This window comes from Lactuca sativa, chromosome 8 (genome assembly GCF_002870075.4).
Source record: "Lactuca sativa cultivar Salinas chromosome 8, Lsat_Salinas_v11, whole genome shotgun sequence".
Lineage (NCBI taxonomy): Eukaryota > Viridiplantae > Streptophyta > Magnoliopsida > Asterales > Asteraceae > Lactuca > Lactuca sativa.
In genome coordinates this window covers 165,089,433-165,114,995 of record NC_056630.2, presented here as the reverse complement: position 1 = coordinate 165,114,995, position 25,563 = coordinate 165,089,433, and the positions used below count along the sequence as shown (strand labels likewise).

Genomic DNA, 25,563 nt, shown 5'->3' with positions numbered 1-25,563 from the left:
ATGTGAGAGCTTATACAATGAAAATATTAGACAGTAAAAATTATAAGTATGCTCTTTTCATACCAAAAACACAAAAAATTAGGATTTTAACATGTTTAATAAGAGTATCTTGTAACTATTTACTAATTAATTGGGGTTCATACATAATCAATGTCTTAATTACAAATTGTAAAGCCTATGGTACAACAAATAAAGCCTATTATCTTACAAAACAAGGAAAGAAGATCATAGCCTTTGATTTTTTCTTGAATCAATCCACACCATTAAATGTGAATTTAAAAATGGGCGGTGAATTTTGAATTTTTTTGCTGATTTAAAATTGAATAACCTAAAATTTTTGAAACATGATTTTCATCTTCCCTCTCTATCCATGTATGTATTTGGCTCTCCTGCTCAACTTTTATGCCTCCGGCCATCCACTACTCCTCACTTAAATTCATATTCTAGGTAGCCCTAATTCTTAATGTGTGTTTGTAAAACTACTGCTCTCCATCCATTAACGTGTGTTCGTTCCAAGCAAAAAATGAGTGGGGTCGCTAAGAACATGAAGACGACCTTCGATGTTGATGAAACAATGATGAGAGACAAAGATGTAAATTGATCGTCAAAACCAAAAACCAGGTAACCCTTATTCTTAACATTTTATGACATCCGATTTACTTTCTAACCCTAATACGCTTCAACTTTCGTCGCATGCGACCAAACCCCCGTCGACGACCTGATATCAATTTGGTGATTGGAAAGGAACGAATACCAATAGATTTGAAATTACCGATGAACTAAATTCCAAATCTGTAAGTCTCTTACCTGTCTCATGTTTTGTGATTTAGATCTCACCATTCAGATCAACTGGCTTTCGTTATTTCTTGTGGTCTTTTATTCGATTCAGACTAACATTATGTCATGTTGAGTGCTCTCACATACATCACCATCATATCCCTAGGTAAAGTGACTTTGATTTCTAATTTTTGAGTGATGTAAACCTAATTTTCACATTTTGATTGTTTATTGAATACCAGTTAGCACGTAAAATCCCATTTTGGAAATTGTCCTTCATGGTGACCTTTTTTTGACCAGGTAACATATTTTGTATAGTTTCTCTCCTCATTTTTTTTTTTTGTTATTCGTTTCTTTTAGTTTGTATAATTCTTGATTTTTGTGTATTTAGGGCTCATGACAAAGCTACCATTAAAAGTAAAGTATGTTGCCCATATTTTCCTTTTTTCTAAATAACAATCTTTTATGTGTTTTTTTTTGTCAGTGACAACCTACGTTTTTGTTCAGGTCTTCTGCTACCATGTTTTGCGTTCATATTGGCTTTTAAGGTGGAACATTTGAGCTGTGGTTTTTCATCTTTTAGATTAAAAATATATAGCATATTGGATTTTTAAGGCATTAAGACTAGAGGATTGAGGAGCGGATGGTTTGCCTCTTTCTCATATTTGACGATTATATTCTTTATCAGCATCTTACTATTGTTATTCATGTTTTTCGTAAATTTGAAGTGAGATTTTGATATATTTAGATGAAGTTTTATTCATATACAATAGTTCTAATTGGTATTCTTTTTTTTGCAGGACATGGTGCAGCTTAATATCTAAAAGAAAATCTATTTAAGGACATCAAGAAGAATATAGAGTAAACAAAAATAAAAAATGAATATTTGTGAGTTCTTACCACAACCATTAGCCATACCATGTCTCTGTTTTCATCTAACATGATTTTAATACATGGATTTGAATGGTTAACATGTGAAACTTATTATCAGACTAACAAAAAAATTTTGGAGTCCAAATTATAGATGATTGACGTTCATGATTGGCTTGTAGCCACTAAAGGTATATGATTTTATTATTAACTAATATGAGGTCATAGATTTGTATTGCAATATTTCTGATGCATTTAAGATGATTATCTCCTACAAAACTCTAAGCTATTTCAAGATTGTGTAAATGAAGTACTTGAAATCAACTTTTTATTTCATCAAATCCTAAAAGTATTGCACTCGAAATGGTTGTTCATATGCCTATGAGACCCTTCAACTGTTTCATTAAGTGGTTTCATGGGAAGAATTTATGGATATGTTTTGATTGCAACTACAAGTTGAATTGCTTATGTATTTTGGAAAATGGAAGGGAGGTACAAGTTGATAAGTGAGACTATTATATGTTAATTTTCTATTCATACTAAAGAATCGGTTTCTATAGGGCCATGCAAATCTTCACTGAAAGTGGTCAGAGCTTAATATCAGTTTGGGTTGATTCTTTGAGACGTACTTTGTTTTTTGTAGTTAAATTGATATCAGTTTTGGTATCTTTTTGTAATCATTGCATCTTATTTGTAGGCAATTAAGTTAATCGATTCCAATTTATTTCTCATACACAACATCCAGAACCAAATGTAGAATTTTATATATCATAAAGAATGGCTATTCATATCAATGTTTATAAATAATTAAACTTATATATTAATAGTTATAAGACTAATGTGAAATTTTTGTATTCATATCAACGTTGTATATAAATATATTAGTATGCCTAACTGATATTAAAGTACTTCCTTCTCCTTTTTTTAGAAATAATATATTTTTCTTAAGGTAAATACCAAAAAGAGAAATTTTAGAATGCTATCCTCTTATAAAGATTGAATTAAATCTAAAAGCTAAAATAAAAAAGCAAATACCTAATTTATGAATATATATTGTAGTTATTAAATATGTGGATTATTATAGTTATGTCATAATATTTGACACGTATTAACGATTTAAAGTAGAACTGTATCATCCTTAAAAGACATTATCTTATGTTATGTATTACAAAAGGGACAATTCTCTATATATGTTGATTATACATGATAATAAGTGGGTAGTCTAGAGCTATGTCTAAGAAACAGAAAGAAAGTAGATAGTAGAAGCATGGTTGAAACTTGAAATAGTCTTTTATATGCAAATGAATATACAATGTATTTGTAAAAAACACACGTACATGAAATACATTAATTATGTATGTCGTAAAATTGAATTTTTGAACCCTAAAATAACGGCAAAACGATTTTAAAAGTAAAAAAAAATAGTAAACAAAAATACCAAGTTTTTTAAAATTGCCTAAGATAAATATTTCAACAAAAACAATCATAATTGAAGGTGTGGTTGATTTTTGAAACTTGCCAAAGTAAAGGCAAAATTATTATATTTTTATTAAAAACCAACAAAATATTTTTGTCATTAATAGCTAATATCAATGTACTGTTTATCTATTTGATAAATAACAACAAAAATAATAGCTTCCTACCGAAAAGAAACTATTCACCGTACGTAATCTATTTAATGCTCGCCGAAAGGAAACCAATCGTCGAGAATGATTATCTGACACACAACTCACACAACATGCCCGCCAAAAGAAACTAATTGTCGCATGGGAACTATTAACCGTAAGGAACAATGTCACGCCGTCGCATCGCGCGGGTATATATATATATATATATATATATATATATATATATATATATATATATATATATATATATATATATATATATACACACATACTAGCTGTCTACCCGCGCAAAGCGGCGGGCGGCGAATAATTTGATCTCTTTAGAGTTAAAACTATTTTGCGTTCACTTTCGAGAAACGAATATTAAATGACATCTATTTTTCAAGAGCATTATCATACCATGTTAAGGGTGTGTTTGGCTAAGCTTTTTTAAAACAACTTATTAGGTTCCACATCACTATAAGTTAAAAAAGTGTTTGGATTAAAATAACTTATCCGGTGGGGAACCTCTAATACGTCATTTTTTTATAAGTTATCCTACACTTACTTATTAACTTATAAGCTAATAAACTATTAAGCAATAAGCTTTTTTGCCAAACACCCCCTAAATAGTTATTACTTCCATTTATACATACCCAAACCACTTGTACTGTTTATCGTTCTTTTTTTTTTTCGTTTTCCTTAATTCCTTTATTAATTTAATGTCCTACTAAGTAAAATGCTAAAATATATAAATAATAGTTTATAAAAATAAACATTTAGAATATCAGGTGTTGTGATTCAAAAGTCGATAAATAGGTCTTTGAGAAGGCCAAAATACTCAGGTGTCAACTTGTTCATTGTGATTTTAAACCAAGTTTGGTCACGAATTAAAACATTTTCAACGATGGTATGTAATTCAAGGATTCATATTGATTTAGGTTCTCGAAACCTTAAAATATTGAACAAAATCTATATAGAACCTTATAATAAAGATAATAATCACCGTAATCAGGAAGTCCATGTGATGAAACTTGATATTATAAGGACCAATGATGAAAATGTTTCATTTTTAGACTAAACAAGATGAAAAATATACAAACTATCTTAATCATGTCAAATCTTGTGTTTAACCGTTCTTTATTGCAAAAGTAAGATGTCAAAATATACAAACTAATGATAATACAATGCTCTAACTGACCCTTTTGGTTGAGTTCTTTGAACCTGCAAAGCCAACACATTAAAGAAACATAGTAAAAACATTTTTAGGAACAAACCTGATATAATAATAAAAGCCTTCACCCAATATATTTATAAGATAAAAATACAAAAAGATAAAAATGATGAAATCAATTACAAGTAAGGATTAAAATAAAAACCGGTTAAGAAAGAGCCATCTGCATAAGGGATATTTGAATCAACATGTATTTTCTGATTGTTTTAAATTTTGAATTATCCGAAATTCAGGGAAGAAGATAGGATTTGTTGAGAAATATAAGGATTTAAAACACAGGTTAAAATTTAATATTATTTTATTCATGACTACTTGTACTATTAGCTTAATTATTTGAACGTCTTAAAAAAATAATATTATTATATTCAATTTATTTTTAAAAATAATAAGATTTCTTTTATAAGATAATAAATTTTTATAAGACAGTAAAGATATATAAAAAATGAATATACCTTTATGCGTATAACTATAGTTTTGTTCTTTTGTTTACTTTTCTAAAAAAATCCTTCTTTTTAATACGTCCTTATTCGCTGCCGAAACTCAATTTCTCAAATATTAAAAAAATCCTTCTTTTTAATACGTCCTTATGATTACACTTCCTACCAATTATCAAATATATTTTTCACTTTTTCTTGTTCGCAATTTCTTTTCATATGTTTATCTCAATAAAGTGGAGTGATTTGTCAAAATTCTATTTCGTCTGTTAAAAAGATGAAAATGCGTTCACTTTACATTCAAAGTCTTCCCTCAAGATTTTATCCTTTTTTCTCTTCCATTGAAAAACATCACCCATTTTTGTTAAAGAATCTTGTCCACAGATGTTCTGTTTTCTGAATGAATCTTTGGAATGCCGATTGTAAACAAAAGATGAATTGTTTTTTTTTTCTTTTTCAAAAAATAAACAAATAATCAAAACTATGTATTTTTAATTAGTGTATCTAATCTTATATACCCTTAAGGTATATTCATTTTTCCATATATATATATATATATATATATATATATATATATATATATATATATATATATATATATATATATAGGTTCAGGTTCATTTGAGACCATTCTAATTTTGTAAGACCGTGAAACCAAATCTAAAAATAATTTTAAAATGCAAAATAAATGGAAAAATCCAAAAATTCTTTTTTTAAATATTATTTTCGGAACTTGAATTAACTAAAAAAAATAAAAAAAAATTCCGTTTTTTTTTTTTGAAAAATACGTGAAATATTCTAAATAGAATATTACACTGACATATTCTAAAAAATAATTTTAAAATGCAGAATAAATGGAAAAATCTAAAAATTATTTTAGGAACTTGAATTAACTAAAAAAATAAAAAAAAAACAAAAAAATCTATTTTTTTTTGAAAAATACGTGAAATATTCTAAATAGAATATTACACTGTACATATTATAAAAATAATTTTAAAATGCAAAATAAATGGAAAAATCAAAAAAACTCTTTTTTTAAATATTACTTTCGGAACTTGAATTAACTAAATAAAATCTTAAAATAATAAAAATAATAAAAAAATGCGTCTCACGGTCTCACAAAATATAGATGGTCTCAAATGAACCTAACCCCATATATATATATATATATATATATATATATATATATATATATATATATATATATATATATATATATATATATATATAAGCAGCGACGATAAATAGTTTTTTGGGTGAATAGTTTTTTACGGAAAAATGATTATTATATTTTGTTATTAATTATTATGTAATAAGAAAAATTACCACTTTTAATTAAAATATTTATGTTTAGAACTCATATTTATATTGTATGTTTATACATTTTATGTAAATTAATTATTATCGGCATCTAGTTTAAGAAATGTAAATTAACTTATATTGATGGATTTAATATTTTTAAATTGTTATTTTGCTCCAAATTAATTTTTTTTAATAACTTTTCTTAATTCAAGTATTTAATGTTTTGGCAAGTATTAATGGTTTTGTTATGCATAATTGATTTGTACAAAGAGTTTTGTTTCTTGTACCTCTTAAAATTCAAGATATGACAAATATGTTTTATATATAGTATAAGATATATATATATATATATATATATATATATATATATATATATATATATATATATATATATAGGGGTAAAAGTTAAAATGAGAACTCCTAAAGGTTAAAAAGCCTAAGAACCTCTAAACTTAAACTACAAAATAAGATCTGGGTTATTTTCTTACATCCAAACACTCTCACTCACCTTCAAAATCTCAAAGACAAACCCTGCATCTATCATTATCAACTACCACCATCACCACTGCCTACCGGCGCCGCCACCTACCATCGCCACCGCCGTTGACCGACGTTGGTTCCGGTCATCGTCACGATCATATTCCAGCATCATCTTTTTCTCCTCGTTTTTTTGGTGAAACACCACCAGATCTACATCCGATCTGGTGTGTTTGACGCATTTCAAGTCTAGATCTACTCCACCACCGCATCAGATCTACTCCACCACTGATTTTCGCCACCATTGATGTTCACATCTGTGAGCTCTGATAACAAATATTCATCTCGCCTCCATCTTTTTTCTCTCGATCTCCATGAAAGACCACCCGATCTGTTCAGATCTGGTCCACCACCACCTCTACCAACCATAAATGTATGTCTTCAACCTCCAAAATCCTTTCTTTACATCGGATTTGAAGCGGTTCAGTCCAGATCTATGATCTCCGACGTTAGATCTATGATTTCCGACAACAGATCTATGATTTTCGCTTATGGATCTATGATTTACGCCTTCAGATCTACCACTTTTGACAAAATTGATGGACTAGATCTAAGATCGATGTCAACTGCCACCACAACTACTGCCTTGCCACTCTGGTGTAGCACCGCTAACTCAACTCCGTCTTTTTCTCTCTGATCTTTAGTGAAACAACACCATATTTGCATCAGGTATGTTGATATTTGTTTATTTTTTTTTCTGTTAAGTTGTGAATTTAAAGTTCTAATCTCTCATTTGTTGTTTACTTTTGTTAAACATAGTTTTTTTCTACTATTAAGTTGTTAATCCATGTTTATTATGTTTTTTTTTTGTAATGTTTGCATCAAGTTGTAACACCTATAAAAATCATGCAAAATTAAAACCTTTTTTTTAAAACATTTCAAAACACATGATTATTACAAAACTTGTTTTCAAAATAGTATATTGTTAGAGTATCCCAGAATCATATCATAAAATCATAAAATATGAGGAGCGGTACGATCACACCTTCGCCTTCCTGCGATCATCAGAAGCACCTGAAACAAATATCGATAAATGTAAGCTCAAAGGCTTAGTGAGTTACCCCCAAAATAGCAACGCCATTGTAACACCCCGAAATATCAAGAGTAGAGTGGAAGGGCTAAAAGAGTAAATTGGCAAAGAGTGACTCGGCGAGTAGAGTCGCGATTTGGTCGCGTGTTAAGTAGCCGACTCGGCGAGTCAATGAGGTGGACTCGGCGAGTAGGCGCTGAGTGGAGAAAACCCTAATTCTCGGGGTTGAGCCCTATATAAAGAACATTATGATTTCCTCCCAGCCTCTTTATCACCCCCTTGAGTCCCAGAAACCCTAAAATCGTGGAGAAGCACCGTTGTTGAGCAAATTAGAGCTTGGAGAGGTGGTTATTGAAGAGATCTTAGAGAAGGAGAGGCTTGGAGCAAGGGGTTTTGCTTGGATTCAAGTTTCATTGCAGTTGGGGCGTTCTTTTGAGGTAATATCTCGTCTTTGAGCTGCCATTTCCTTGATGCATCATTTTGGGGGTATTAGAGATTAGATATTTGGATGTGTTGAGTTTAGAGGTTAGATCTGAGGTTGCTACCTCAGATCTGGAAGGGAGAAGAGTTGGAAGGCATGAAAGTCCCTATGTTGAGTGTTGGATGAAGCTATCATGTCCCAAACCTTAGCCCTAATGTGCAAAATGCATAGATCTCTTTGGATTCACGTAAAGTTTGCCACTTTACGTGATGGATGAGTTGTAGGAGGCTAGATCTATGTTTTGGAGCAATTGCGTGCCCTGGAATGCTTCTGAATGGATTCAGACCGGTGGTACTCAGCGAGTCACATGGGTGTACTCGACGAGTTGCTTGAAGATGAGCTGAAACTCGACGAGTTGGAAGAACAACTCGGCGAGTTGGATGAAGATGGCCTGGAACTCGGCGAGTTGTATGAACAACTCGGCGAGTAGGTTGAAGATAGCCTTAGACTCGGCGAGTCTTGTCGAAGAGTTCCAATATTTTCTGGTCGAGTCGAGAATCGGTGAGTCAAGGGATGACTCGGTGAGTTGTGTGCGAGTGGGCTTAGAGTTGTTGAACTCGACGAGTCTCGGGGTGACTCGGCGAGTTAGGTCGCGGATTGAGGGAAGTTCTGTGTATGGGGACTCGGCGAGTCATCGGGTTACAATTCTTTGTTGCGTTCTTCTCTTATCCCCTATCTTTGTGCCTATATTACAGAAAATTAAGGAAATATTGGTCAAAATTGACTCAGTATTCCCTCATTTTCCGCAGATTGAATTGGTCTATCTGTAAACTCTATATATTATCTCTTATCTCAATCAATTAATAGGCATTTCTTGTGGAAGAACCCTTCTCCATGTCTTCTCTACTTGAACTCTCTGATAAGAAACCTAATCTATATCCCTCATTTTCCATTTATGGTTTCTGTATCCATATTTGCCTCCTCCACCAGTATCTCCTGCAATCCTTACCATAAACTAGTGTTCCCTTCTCCTCTCTACCCCACCACCACCAAGCCATCACTCATCTGAACACCTTAGAGACCATCGTCTCTAACACCACCCAACCCTCTCTGAAAACCCTAGACACGAAATATATCATCGTCTCCTCTAACCAGGCATGTTTGTGATTAAAGGTTCGATTTTCTGTTTTTTTTTTCCTATTTTTACATCAAATTCGAAAGGGGCATTCTATTTTTGTTTATGTTATTCATTAGAATGTTGATGGAAGTGTAACAATTGTATCAAACAATGGCAATTAAAGAGGTTGCAATGGACTTAAACATTGGATCTGTTAAATCCCTACAGGTTCAGCCACTTTGATTTCTCTTCTTCCTTACCTCCTTACTGTTAGCCACCTCATCGCCACCTACAAACCCACCACTTTTTTTAGCTCTCTGATTTCCAAGGTGAAGATAAGAAAGTGGTTGCTTATGAATTCTTCATCCTCACCATCTCTTCCATCTACTACCATTACCGTTTTCACCAAAATTTATCACCCCAAATACCTGACGCAACACCCGCACCACCATTACAACATCTGCTCACTTCACTAACCATCATTGCTTTCAACATCGTTGCTGACCACCACCTTCTTTATTTCCATCAGCCACCAATATCTCCATTTGTAGACAAAAGTTGGATACAACTTTTACATGCTCCATCCGAACCCATGCACCACTAAAGCCACATGTTTACGGTAAACAAATAACATATACAAACCTCCATTGGTAGCTCTCTATCTCGATTTATGGTTTTTTATGCTTCATGTAATGTTTTTATGTACATTTTTTTTATAGATTTATGCTTATTTGATTTGAAATTCTTATGATTTGCGTCTTTTTGGGCATTCTAGTTCTTTGATTAATATGTTTTTAGGAGTTCAAGACGAAAAGTAAGTTGCACACGACACATATGGTATGTAAAACCTTGGATTTTCTCTATTTTTTGTTTTGGGATATGAATGTGATTAAAACTCTTTTTTGTTTGTGATTCTTGCATTTTCAAATGCCTATTATTTATGTGTGTGTATGGTTCTTTTTGGGTTAAAAGAAAAAAAATCAAATACCTTTTTTTTTATTTTCTAAAATTAGGGTATGTGCACCTGAATCTATCAATGTTTATCTATAGATTTGTAAATATTTATTTTGAAGAAGATTTGTGGTGTTTTTGCATGAGATTGCACAATATAAGCTTATGCTTAACATCACAAAAGAAGCTTCCTTACATGTTCTTAATTCATAAGAGGCAATAGCTAATATTATTGTTTAGTAGATGTGATAATGCCCCGTATTTTACTATTAAGAAGTTTATTTGCAAATTAATGTATGAAGTTGAAAAAAATGATAAGCCTTCGGTCTGCATCCACGAGAGTGTGTTGGGATTGATAAAGTTAGTTTATTATTTCTACAACCTATGACCCTCTTTTTGTTTTCTGTAAATATATATTTGACAAAACTTCATTTTTCATAGACTATCAAGTTCAGTGAGCGTGTTGGGACTTCATCGTATAAGAAAGTCGGAGAGTTGCTTCAAATTGCAATGACGGTTGTCGAATACATGTATTTGTTAGTTATATCAACCAATAGACAAAGTTCTTACTACACATGATCAGGTACTGATTTACTAAACTTTCATGTTTGCAAATAGTTTAGACTTTCCAACTTTACAATTTTCCAATTAAAAACAAAAAAGTATGTATTTTACCAAAATAATTGGTGGAGGATGATGCTCATTCTAAGGGTAAATTACTTTGGTAAGGAATTGTAACATAAACATATATTTGTACATCTATAAGACTGTTGACAGTTTTTATTGTGAATTCTGGGGTTAATACAAACGACTCGGATACTCACAGGTGGTAATGGAAAACCAAATGGATTTGACTAATATATGTGCATCTATAACACACCAAATATCACCAAGAAAAATACACAGTAGGAAACAAGAAAACGACCCGGCCCCAACAAAAAAATGGTCAAGAAATTTGGACCATAGATAAGATGGCAGCAAGAACGCCACCGGTTAGGAATTTGAGAGGGGAATGGTCTCACCAACAAGACTCTAAAGGAGAATAAAAAGAAAAAAACTAGGCCCATATAACTTTTCAGTCAGTGCTAAGGGCAAAAAGGTCATAAAATGAGAAGAAAAGCAAGGCGGCTTGGGATGTACAGAGAAAATGCCGGAAAAAAAACCCTAAAGCCAGCACAAAAAGGCAATATCTATATAGAGCAAAAACTCACACTAGGTAAAGAACAGTCCCAAGGGTAAAATGGTCAAATCTTGAAACAAATTATTGTGTGGGAATTGTACAAAGTATCTTGCTTTTTGTTTTTGTTTTTTTTTTGTAAGTTTTGTTTGACTAATTATCTCTCAAATAAAATAGATAGTTTTCTAATACATTCTAATTTGTTTTGAACGAGTGTTAAACTAAAAAATTCAACTAATGTATTTTTATAAATCGTGAGCTTGAAATCGTCATGTGTACTTGGATGTTTGTCCCTTTATTAAAGATAGTTTTGATTTTTAAGGTCAAAATGCCGGTTTTCTCAATATGGATACGAATTGACAGGTTTTTGCAACAAAGCTAAATGTGTGAACTAAAAAGGTGTAGTGTTACTTTTGGAAATTATCCCAAATTTTATTTACAATTACAATATGTAGAAAGTGTCACAATTTTTAGAAGGGTTAAATGCTAATAATAACAATGTAGTTTCATTGACTTATTTATTAGAACATTGTATGTTTTATATAACTATTTTAAATTAAAAAATTGTCAGAAATAAATTAAAATGGTGGATTTTTGTTAATGGACGTTTATTGAAATATCTATTATTATAAGCTTTGAAAGTGAAATGTAAAATGAAATTTGGTTACTAATTTTTGTTTGTTTACATTATGTTTTTCTGGTTCTGGTTTCTAAATATATTGGTCTTCGCTCTATTTTTTGCAAGAAGTCATACAAAATCGAGTGATTGACAACTTTGGCAGTTTTTACGATTGAAAGGCAACTTTGGCAGTTTTTACTAGAAGACAAGTAGATCTATAATTTGGTGTCTATGTATCATGTTGAATTAATTAAAAAAAATGTTATTATTTTTTTGTTTATTTTAATTGGTTGCTATTTGAAGTAAACAATTATAGTATTGTGTTGAGGATGAGTTTGAATTGAATGGATTGTGTGATATATTTAGTTATTGTTAGTGAACATTGAACATATATCCAAGTGGGTTGGGCATGAGAGTTTTAAGGCTGCCTTGATCAAGTTTTTAACTCCCACTAATTTTTGAACCCGTCGTTTGACGCGGGTAAACGGCTAGTGTGTGTGTGTGTATATATATATATATATATATATATATATATATATTGAAGGTAATTCAAAAAAGTTTATCGCAATAACGTTTATTGCTTCTAATTCTATTTGATGATCTCCTCCACCCTTCTCCAATCACATACAATTGACCTCTCTTCACCATCTACGGTTCTGTATCCTTTTTCGTTGCCAGCATCACCACACAACATCACCACCACTAGGTACAGTTACCCTTTATGGTTTGTAATCACAGGCGTTGCGACAACCTAAACTATCTCCTCTTTACTCCCTGTTTCCTTTTCCTTTTCTCTTTCTTAAGATGCAAACATGGGTGGATCTCATATCTCCTAAACCGTGAAGGATTAAAAACCTAACAAGGTTTGTTTCTTTTTCTATTTTTTCAATCATAACTGTTTTTGGGATTTATACCTATTACTCCATCAAACTTTGGAAAATATTCCCTTTTTGGTTTTAATTAATATCAAAGAGGCAATATAAAAACAAGAAAATGAGAATAAATCCTAGGTATGTGGGTAATTTTTTGTGGGTGTGTTCAATTCCATGAAATTGGATCAGTTCATCTTCTCTTTTTTTGATTTGATATTTGGGCTCTAATTGGTGATGTTATTTCAACTTTGATTTCTATTAATTGCATTTGGTTTGAGAAGGACAAGCCTTAAGAATTCGGTGATAACAAACAATTAACCATCAAAGCTTTGGAGCAGTCGAAGAAAATGAATGTGTCATTTTTGGGGAATCTCAATGTGTGTAAGCTTCATATTTTGTGAGCTTATTATGACTAATAAATTGTTGTATTTGAAAAAAAAATATACCTTTTTTTTTATTAAATCGTATAATATATTTAGACTTGTGTATGTGTTGGCTGCAGTTTTTATGTATTATGTTGTTCTATGTTGGATGGTAGATCAGATAATATTTGAATTTATCTCAAATGCTTATCTTTATTTACTTCTAAATCTTTTTTTCTTCCAAAAATAGTCCTTATATGGGGCTTTTGTAATGTTTTTGTTTTGTGGTTCAAGATAGTTGAGTAATTTTGGGACCAAATTGCAAAAATTGGCTATACTCTCAAGGGCTAAATAGTTACATTACTTAAAGCAGTTACCATCAACTACACAAGAAGCTTATATAAAAACCAAATTTACAATAGAAATTTTTAGGGTCTGTTTCTTTTGTATCTCATTAAGTATGTATGCAAATTGTAGCATTACCCTAGGTGGGATTCTTTGTTAAAATTAATGAATTTACAATAAGCTGGGTGTTTCTTTGTTTTGTTCTGATTTTTAAATAAAAAAACGTTCTTGGTTGAAATTGATACCTACTATGTGATCAATAAATTGCATAATGGTTGCAGGTATTTGACTTTAAAATCAACATGAACAAGATTCAAGATGTGCACAGGACATCTACTACGAAGGCGAGGTAGTGTCGTTTCATTGCAGTTAAGATAATTCATGTCAAGGAATGCCCTTGATTGGCCATATTAGGCTGGTTGAGAAATAAATCTCACTTCTGGTTACTTCTTGGTTCTTTACCCTTAAAAGTAGGTCACTATTATTGGTGAGAGCTTTAAACTTCATTGCTGTTTTGTGAGACTTGCCTCTTCGTCCAATTCCACAAATGGCTAAGCTATCAAAAAGTGAGAGTATGTGGCTAATCATTTCACAGATCTTATGTGTTTTCAGAAGATGCGTGTTTGGATTGGCTGAGCAATTTGGTGAAGAAGCTTCACCCTGATGATTATAACAAGCCAATTTGCATCTTATAGAAAACAGAATCTATAATTAGGCATATCCATGCAATCATATTTAGAAACTTTTCAGTTACTTGGATTATCCAAAATCTATATATATATATATATATATATATATATATATATATATATATACGGGTAAAGTGAATATACCTAACAACCTTATATAAGCTTAGGTACCTAACCACATCATACTACGTAATTTTGTATCATATTTGCATTGTAATCACCCAAAGTTCTTAAAATTCAACCTCATAACTTGATTGTTTCCAAAATCTTTGGACTTTCACCATTATCTTCCTTAAAATGACGTCTTTCTATCGGAGACTCCCTGGTGGGCTTCATATACTACTGTTACAAATCAAATGGTGTAGGAGGAATATAATGGTGAATGTTTGAAAATCTTGGAAGTAAATCAAGTTATGGGTTGAAGTTTAAGAACCTTAAACGATTGCAATGGAAATATAATGCAAAACAATGTAGTATAATGTGGTTAGGTACCTAAGCTTATATAAGGTTGTTAGGTATATTCACTTTACCCTATATATATATATATATATATATATATATATATATATATATATATATATATATATATATATATATATATAGGGAAAAGTGAATATACCCTTAAGGGTATATAAGCTTACGTACCCAAACACATAATAATACGTTGTTTTGTTTGATATATTCATTATAATGTTCTTAAACTTCATCCCTAACTTGATTTACTTTCAAGATTTTCGAAATATAACTATTATTTTCCTCTTACATCATATTTTTTTGCCGACCACCTAGTAGACTATATATATTATAGTTGAAAATGAAAATTATGTAAAAGAAATATAAATGTGTAATTTATAAAAATCATGAAAATAAATCAAGTTAAAAGTTAAATTATAAGAACATTAGACAATTAGAATGCATTATATGATACAAAACGACGTGCTATAGTGAATTTGGGTACCTAAGCTTATATACTCTTAAGGGTATATTCAGTTTTCCCATATATATATATATATATATATATATATATATATATATATATATAATAATAATAATAATAATAATAATAATAACGATATACTTTTATTACTTTCCATTGGAATTTTGGTTCCTTCCTATTAATCACAAAGATTACATGATAAGCTTTTCTAATCTTCATATTATTTGTGATAATTTTGTAATAAGTTAATTCACATAGGTAAGTTTTGCATACCTTTAGAGGCTGGAATTGGTGACATTCAAGCACAACACATAATGGACTCACTTACCAGCAAATGTTTTTCGTTACTGTAGCAATAGTATTTATCTCATGTGATATTTTTTAGTATCACCGTGAAATGTAAGTAAGCGTTAAGAATGCCCATCTCTAACTACTCGAAACTATCTTTTAGTATCTTGATGTGATAGGTTTGTATCCCCACTCCTTTATGTTCTTTTGATATATAGAAAGTTGATGGATGTTCTGTAAAATTTTGGTATCTGGCACCGATGGTGATTGTTTCTTGGCCAGGTGTGGATAGTGGTAGTCATAGGAAAGTATTTGGTTTTCTATTGATAGATATACTTTTAAATAATGATAGACCTTTATGCCCCTTTTGTTGAAATAGTTGAAGAATCTCCTCCTTATATGTGAAACAAGGATATTAATTGGCATTGATAAAAAGTCGGATATACTTTTAAATATTAATAGACTCATATCCCCTAATTCATGGATTTTTTTTATGGGGATGCTAAATTTTTATAGTTAATGTAGACTCAATGTTACTTAGGAGGATTGAAGTAGGAAAAAGTTTCAATTTCTGAAAGAACCTCAAACTTAATCATCTATTTTGTATACTTCTTGCGACCGTTTTCGAGCATTTCAAAAATCATTACCCGTTGCATAGTTCAATGGGACCGGTTTTGGGATCAGATACCTGTTTTGCTAGGAATTTGGAACCGCTACGTTTGGGTTCCTACAATATACAAACATGAGAAATATGTACTAACCTACTAGAATGATATTATTACGTATTGTTTAATTAATAGTAATTTGATAGTTATGATTAAATAATAATCGCCAAATCAGGATTCGAAATTCTGCATTCATCTATTTAATTACATGGACTCGGGCAAATAAGTTTTCAACCTTGAAAGTATTGTTATGTTTGAATGAGTGAAGAAATTGTTTAATTAATAGTAATTTGATAGTTATGATTAAATAATAATCGCCAAATTAGGATTCGAAATTCTGCATTCATCTATTTAATTACATGGACTCGGGCAAATAAGTTTTCAACCTTGAAAGTATTGTTATGTTTGAATGAGTGAAGAAATTGTTTAATTAATAGTAATTTGATAGTTATGATTAAATAATAATCGCCAAATTAGGATTCGAAATTCTGCATTCATCTATTTAATTACATGGACTCGGGCAAATAAGTTTTCAACCTTGAAAGTATTGTTATGTTTGAATGAGTGAAGAAATTGTTTAATTAATAGTAATTTGATAGTTATGATTAAATAATAATCGCCAAATTAGGATTCGAAATTCTGCATTCATCTATTTAATTACATGGACTCGGGCAAATAAGTTTTCAACCTTGAAAGTATTGTTATGTTTGAATGAGTGAAGAAATTGTTTAATTAATAGTAATTTGATAGTTATGATTAAATAATAATCGCCAAATCAGGATTCGAAATTCTGCATTCATCTATTTAATTACATGGACTCGGGCAAATAAGTTTTCAACCTTGAAAGTATTGTTATGTTTGAATGAGTGAAGAAATTGTTTAATTAATAGTAATTTGATAGTTATGATTAAATAATAATCGCCAAATCAGGATTCGAAATTCTGCATTCATCTATTTAATTACATGGACTCGGGCAAATAAGTTTTCAACCTTGAAAGTATTGTTATGTTTGAATGAGTGAAGAAATAGAGCTTCAAGAACTTTCTTAAAACAGTGCGCAAAATCCTTCCAAAATGAACCAAACATTCAATAATTGATCTTATATCATTTTCTTAAATCAATTTAAAAGCAAACCAAACACATAAAAAAACGCAAAAACAATTAATATATTAAAAACAAATAATTTTTTTTCTGTTTATATATAGAGTCTAATCCTATATCATGTTAGTAAAGTAGACATCTTAATGACGTTATGATGATAGTCTCTTTTAAGTTTTAACTATTTATTATAATGTTTTAAAAGTAAAAGAAACAAAAGATATGTGATGCATAAATACGTAATACAATTTTAGCCACTAAAAAACTTTAAATTTGTAAAATAGATTTTACATGTTAAAGTTAAATAAAATTGTACATTTAAATGAATACCACATGGTTATTTTGGATAAAGGTTTTATATGTTCATTTATTCATTTTGTCGGTTCATATTTTAATATTCTAAATAGCACTAATATTGTCGACTTATGTTTTTTACTATTTATGTTTTTTAAACTTTATTGCTTACGTTTTTATAACTTTTCAAACCTTTTAAGTTTTTTACATATATTTTTTCAAATTCCTAGGTTGAAAACAAGTTTTTAAAATTTTCATAAACGGTTCCCTTTTACTTAAAACTAAGTCGTACAAATAATACCGCAATATGTATAAAACTTAATTGCACCCTATCCTCCCTCACATACACTACATATGGATCACATACGAAATTGAGACCACATATGAAATTAGTCTTTCATCATTTCAACACTGCAATATGTACATTAATTGCACATGAACCGAATTACCAAAAAATCGAATACTCGAACCTAAAGGAGACAAGCTGCGAAAAAAAAAACTAATTTTTGGTTCTTGACCCCCCCTCCCCCGGAATATTAGTGTCCGTCTTTTTTTCCTTTGTTCCTCCCTCTCTTATTTGCTTCTCACATTCTATCATTATATCACAACCGACAAACGAAACTCTAGCCCTCACCACCGCATCTCGCTCTCATTTGCGCAAAAAAACTAATCGCCTTTAAAAAACTAATTTCTGAAAGAAATTATTCACACCGGTCACTTAGCGTGGGTAAACGGCTAGTACCTTAAAAATCATTTACCATGTTTTGCTGAATTTTAAAAAGTACAACCTCTTATACAATATGTACAATAACTTTATGGTATACGGTCAACATAAAATTTAAAAGATGGCTATTGACTTAGTCCACATCCCCTATCCGGTCTAACAAACTCCCCCGACCTTTCTTATCCTGTCAAACGAGAGAATTAGTCAAACTTAAACCATCGGTTCCTTAATTTCAGCCAAGTGAATTGGTCAAAACCATCAATATCGGTTAGATAGGGCATTATATAGCTCATCTAAAATTGCAGATTCAACTGGCATCCCCGATTTCTCCATTCTTTCCCCCTGCTCCTGGTGCATCGGCACAGCCACTCACCGGACTACTCCCCACCACCGTAAAATTCACCTCACATTAGCGCACCACTCGGACCTCACATCCGATCAAACCACCGCATCACACCTCTTCATGCCTCTCTGTCTTTCTCCTCGAAGACCATCACACCACCACAATTTTTTTGTTTATTTGTTGACGAAGGCGATAAATAAACAATGTACCTGAATCTCTAATCTCAACAGAAATACACTGTCACCCCCAAACCCCATCGGTGGATCTGGACTCAAAACATCCTTCACTTCGCACTCACTTTTCTCTTCTCAGTCACTCGATCGGTGCTCTTGGACTTGAAAGTGTTTCCCTCACCGCCATCAACCACCACAAACCGTCACCAGATTTACGAAGAAGAAAACACACACACCATCGCCGCATCTAAAGGAAAACCTCGAAAATCCCTAAAAACGAGTTTGTATTTTGTGTTTTGTGGTTTCTGTTTATTTAACCCTAAACTATACTCTTGATTCTTAAATCTCGGTTTTAGGACGCCTTCCTCTCACCATCAGGTTATAGCTTCCTCACTCTCGGACTTCAAAAAATCAGATTAAAAAATATCTCGCCCCTGAATATATAAATTTGTAATACATGATGACCTTTGACTCTTTTCCATTGTCTCTCAACCTCTCATTCCATATTTATCTAAAAACCACCATTACAGTTCCTAAAATGGTTGTTGATTTAACATTTCATTGATTTTTGTGTTGGTGTGGTTGGTTGCAGGTTTAATGGAGGTTTCAAGAAATCCAAGCTTCAACAGGTAAGTTGTATTTCCTAATTTCCCTTGTGTTTATGGTATTTGACAATTTGCAGTTGGATGGCTTGTGGTGTTTACATTTACAGTTAAAGTTTGTATAGCTTTTTTGCTACGAGCTAGGTGGTAAAAATTCTTCCTTTTTCTTCTTTTTGGAGATATAACCTTATTTTTTGTTTTTGGTTCTTCCAAAAGTTGTGACTTTAGGTTATTTGAAGATTTGATGACGTGTTTTGGTACATTCAGTGCACATTATTCATATATATTTTTTGTATTGTGATCCATTTAAGACCAAAAAGTCCTCCTTGAAGGTACTTTGGAGGGCATATATGGACCTCAATTTAGGTAAGAACATGTTTTGTTTAAAGATCGAGACAGAGGGAGGAAGCTGAGGTGAGTTATTTTGACTAGATTTTTTCTTTTAGCTACTTTTAGGAATTTGTTTGACTTGCAAAATTAAATATTTTTTTATATTTAAAAATAGTTATGACTAAAATTTACATAACTGTTAATTTAAATCTTGACTATTATAACCTTGGATAAAAACTGAAAAAGAATGGTTCGATAGGGACCAATATTGGTAATATTCTCTTATACTTTAATTAAGTTTTATATTTGTAAAATTGGACAATTTTTTTTTTTAAATTTATATCAAAGTTAAAGGATAAGAGAAATTATAATTTTGTTACCGTGTATATTTTGTTTCAACTTTTCAAAGCAAAAATGTTCATTATTAAAAAATTGAAAGCAAGGCTATTGACATAGACAACACTGAGACCAAAATAATCATGAACCCAAAAAAGGACCAAATTTCACAACAGAACTTTTTGGTACTAAATATTTAAAAAATCAATCAATTAAAATTATAAATTACTCTAAAAAAGAATTACAATTGTTGGGGATGCTGTTGGATTTCATCACACTTTTGTGTTGGAGATGCCTTTATCTTTTTCACATTTCCAATTGAATCAAATAATTTAATGCCTTAGTTATTTTGGGGTGGTGTTTGGCGTTTTTTTAAATCTATATAAGCGTGTTTTTAATAGTAACCCGAAGGTTTTTTCCAGGTTCAAAGGATTGTTGTCTGTTCTCATTGTCTTGGTGTTGCTGTTGTTATTTTTGATTGATGTTGTGTATATTTCTAACATTTTTCATTGCTACATTGGTGATGGTTTTCTATTTATGCAATTAATATATTTCGTATTTCATCCATCTTCCTGTTGAAATTTAATTTAGTTTTATGTTTTGATGTTAATAAACTAATTTTGTGTTGATTTAGTGTTTGTATTTGCCTCTTTTTGTCATAAAATTTGAATTTCCATTAATATTTGTTTTTTAAAGTTCAAATTAATAAAAGTTATTAATTAATAACAGGATATTATTAAAAAGAGAAACACATTAGGTTTTACGATTGTTATTTGTAGTATTTCCATCTTTTATGGAAAATTTCAATCTACTATGCATAAAGATTTTTTTTTTTTTTTGATCTTTTTTTCTTCGAATCAACATAAGTTATTTATATTGGATTGGATATTTATTTTGTTACAAAGCTTAATTTATATTGGAATGGATATGACTCATTTTTTACTAAATGCTAAATTTAAACTCCAACTCCTAAGCACTAAACCATAAATGCGAAACACGAAACCATATACCCTAAAAAAATCATTGACTAATATACTACGTATTTTTGTAATTTTACATGTTTGTTAAACAAAGCTATTCGTCTAAAGGGAATTATCCATTTAATGAAAACTATCTAACGCCGGACAAATAGAATCTAAATGACGAAAATCAGACATTTGATGGAAAAATGGTGTCATTAAACACTTCAAACCACACATTTCAGAGATAAATATAGATATTTCTTTGGCAAAAAAAAAACATAAAACAAAAAACAAAACTCCGAAATTTGATGATCAAATTTGAAATGAGGCATTCGGTAGTAAGTGAACATTTTTCAAAAACTGAAAAAATTGGTATTTTTAAAAGAAAACTCATTTATAATAGTTAGTTTATTTCATATCACATGTTATTACAAAAATATTAGTAAACCCTCATGAACAATTCAACGACAGTGAAATCTATACATCAAATGCAGATCTATAAAGAAGTGTTGCACGATTAATAATGTACAATCAATCATGTATTCATATACATTTGTAAAGAATCTAAACTTTTCATCTTTAATTCTTATTGCTTTTGTTTTTGTTATTATAACTTTTATTGTAACAACGTAAATTTCAAAATAATTTTTCACATTTTAAAAACACACTTTCATTCATAATTGTTATAAAAATGCCATTGTATCACATCACAATCCATAACAACACATCCCAAGATAATAATATGTAAAAGCTCCTCATGTGTGTACTGATCATGCCGGCGCCTTCCCGCGATCCTCACTGGTACCTGAAACACATAACACAACACTGTAAGCATAAATGCTTAGTGAGTTCCCCAAAATACCACATGCAACACATATTAGTCACTCGAGGCTATAACCCTGTATGACCCTCTGGTCAAAGTGTCTCGGTGGAACCCTCCAGTCCCATAACTCTGTGGACCCTCTGGTCCTAACTCTATGGACCATTTGGTCCTAACTTTGTAAACTCTGAATCACACATAGCACAGAATCACATAGATAACACATAGCATACAATATACTCTGTCACATAACTCTAATTACCACTCTAGGTAAAGTAAAGTGAGAAGACTCACCTCGGGTAACTTGGTAAACCTCGATCTCTGAAATACTTCACTAGCCTCCGCCTAATCACATAAATAATTACTCTAATTAATAACACTTCTAAAGGCTAGGCTAACCCCTCTCTATAAGTTCTCTAAGAAGGGTAAAAGACCATTCTACCCCTCTAATGGCTCTTAAGTCCAAACACTGACTAAACCCTAAAAGTCAACAAAAGTCAACGGTCAAACTTTGACCAGAGTCGTCGAGTGCACTCAGGCGACTCGGCGAGTCCACACTGATCCTTTGAATCCTTCCAAGCCCCATTTGGCACGACGAGTTCCCTCTCTACTCATCGGGTTACTCAGCAACAAATCGCGGGGCAACCCTGACTCGACTCGTCGAGTCCACTTATGAACTCGGCGAGTTGCTCCCATGACAACACTCATCTGACCTCTTGAGGCCAGATCTGCTTCACTAAACTATAGATTTGTCTCCCCAGTGACCAATAACCATGTAAAGGTCGAATCTTGCCACACATGCAATGCTTCATGGCTTATTTTTGGTGAAATCCTCTCTAACATGGCAACCTATGCCCATTTCCTCCATAGAACCATAAAAAGCAGAATGGTTCAGGCTCTCTAGACCTCAAAAGGTCCAGATCTAGAGTTTAGCACTCATAGGGACACTATACTCAACTAAACAAGCCATAAAAGGGTATAGAAAACCCTAAATTCAATGCCCATAAGCAAAACAGAAAGTTAGGATCGAATATCTACCTCAACAAACCATGATATATCCCTCTTCATACAGGGCTACCAATAATCTTTCTTCAGGTCCAAATACATCTTAGTGGCCCCGAGATGGATCGAGAATCTCGATCTATGCGCCTCCTCCATCAATGTGGTGCGCGCCATGCCTGCATACGGCACCCAAATCTGACCCTGAAAGGTCATAAGCCCGAGGCTATCGGTAACGAACTCCGATACCTGCCCAATCACCCGCTCCCTCCTACGGTTCTCCGGCCTCACTGCCTCTGCCCGGGCCTCCCGAATGGTGTCCAACACTGGAGCCATCACTGTCATCTGCATACAGATGTCTCGAATCGGGGCACTCTCTGCCCTACGGCTCAGGGCATTAACTATAACATTAGCGTTGCCCGGGTGGTACAGGATCTCATAATCGTAATCCTTTACCATGTCCAACAATCTCCTCTGGCGCATATTCAGATTGGGCTGATCCATCAAATACTTCAAACTCTTGTGGTCCGTGTATATAGTACACAGAACCCCATATAAATAGTGACACCAGATCTTGAGGGCGAACACTACTGCCCCCAACTCCAGATTGTGGGTGGGATACCTCGTCTCATGAGGCTTTAGCTGCCTCAATGCATATGCTATCACATGCCCCCTTTGCATAAGTACTGCACCCAAGCCTGAAATCGATGCGTCACAGTATACCACAAAGTCCTCCATCCCTTCCAGGAGGGCTAACACCAGGGCTTCGCACAATCTCTGGCGAAGTGTCTCAAACGAGGTCTGCTGCTCTGGACCCCATGAAAAAGCAATACCCTTCTAGGTCAATCTGGTGAGTGGCACGACGATCTTGGAGAAATCCCTGATAAATCTCCAATAATAGCCCGCCAACCCTAGGAAACTCCTGATCTCGGTGGGTGTTCTCGGCACTTCCCACCTCATAACCGCCTCAATCTTGGCCGGATCGACCAAAATCCCATTCCGGTTGACGAGATGCCCCAAAAATTGGACCTCTCGTAACCAGAACTCGCACTTGGAGAATTTGGCATAAAGCCTCTCCGATCTCAGAATTCCGAGGATCTCCCTCAAATGCTCCTCATGCTGCTCTCTGTGAATTTGACTTATTATTATGCACTGTGACAACCCGTAATTTATTCCGTCATTGTAAACCGTTCCCGTTAAATAAAACCGTTTGTATTCCAAATTTTTCCGTTAACTTTTGGGTTAAGTTAATTAAATTGAGACCTTTATTATGATCTCGTGAGTGTCCAAACCCATTTAAAAACACGTTAAAACATCCTCAATATTCTTTTGGAAAATTTTTAGTTTCAAATAATTCGAATTACGACAAACTAATCGGGTACGACCAAAAGCTCCGTTTAACGTCGGTATCGGGTAGATTTCCACCGGGCCATAAACTCAACCCCTATATAAGGGATTGAGTGACCATATTTTGAATCTTTTTCACTCTCTTAAAACACTTTCTCTCTCTATTCTCTCTCTAAAACTCGAGTTTGATCGAAAAACACCCCTTTCAAGCTTCAAATTGGTAAGTAATCTATCCTAGCTTGTTACCAAGCTTGTTTATCATGAAAATTCGTGTTTAAACCATCCAAATGCATCAAAAACTTTTGTTTACGGTCCAGGAACATCCCCAAACCGTGAACACCTATAAATGGGGTTTTGGAGCCCCAAAACCCTTCCAAATCACTTCTAGTGCTTAGATATGACTTAGGGGTTGCATGAATGGACTTAGAGCACCAAAATCTAACCATTTGAGGAGTAAACATGAGTTTACAGCCCAAGAACATGCTTGGACCGTAAACCCTCATTCATAGACCATAAACACCTCCAAAGGGTGTTAAAGTGCCCCTAACACCTTGTATGGCTTAGATTTGGGACTAGAACTTTGTATGCTTAACCTACAACCACCAAAACACATGAATCATGGACAAACATGAGTTTACGGCCGTAAACTCATGTGTTTACAGTAGTAAAATCACCAAGAACACCTTCATAAACCGTAAACTCCTTTCCAAGGTCAATTCAAGTCCCAGTCACTTCCTAATCCTTTGATTCAACCCTAGAACCTTCCCTTGTGCATTGTAAGACCATTTAGCATCCAAGAACACACCACCCATGAGTTTATGGCCGTAAACTCATGGGGATATGGTCTTTGGACCGTAAAATCCTCAAAGAGTTTACTATTGAAGAGTAAACTCCTTATCTAAGCCCTACACACCCTTAGATGCAACCCGGATCACTCCTAACACTTGAAGTAAAGTGTTTTCGCGTCTCGGAGTGTATTGTCTTACTTATTTGGTAGTTCAAAGTCTAATTAGATACAATTATGTATCTCTTCATATTACATAGGAATCCCGCTCATTTTCAAGCCTCGAACTGACACTTAGCATCCTATCCGACACATTTCTCGACTGGTGAGTTCATACCCCTACGCTTTTCCGAGTGTTTCACGTTTTTCAGGGGGGAATACAAGAAATTCATAAAGATTTTAGTAACTTAAAAACTGATGTAATTATACGATTTTCTAATAAACTATTAGATATCTTTATCCCTTTGGTAATATGCGGAGCATAAGTGATGTTTTCTTAATATAATTACATAGTTTC

General features: G+C 32.5%; 2 long non-coding RNA genes across 4 annotated transcripts; both read left to right on the top strand.

Annotated features, from left to right (window-relative positions):
- Positions 1–336: 336 nt before the first annotated feature.
- LOC111902727 (uncharacterized) lies at positions 337–1,841 on the top strand. 3 transcript variants are annotated; one of them, XR_006186281.2, is made up of 5 exons: positions 337–943; positions 1,020–1,077; positions 1,169–1,199; positions 1,285–1,423; positions 1,578–1,841. It is a non-coding gene; the product is annotated as an uncharacterized LOC111902727 (long non-coding RNA). The 3 variants fall into 3 exon arrangements; XR_002853934.3 differs by lacking the exon at positions 1,578–1,841 and having other exon boundaries at positions 337–621; positions 745–943; positions 1,285–1,571; XR_002853932.3 differs by lacking the exon at positions 1,578–1,841 and having other exon boundaries at positions 342–943; positions 1,285–1,571.
- A 16,614-nt stretch (positions 1,842–18,455) lies between these two features.
- LOC111902728 (uncharacterized) lies at positions 18,456–20,767 on the top strand. The gene is made up of 2 exons (XR_006186012.1): positions 18,456–19,725; positions 19,801–20,767. It is a non-coding gene; the product is annotated as an uncharacterized LOC111902728 (long non-coding RNA).
- Positions 20,768–25,563: the final 4,796 nt, after the last annotated feature.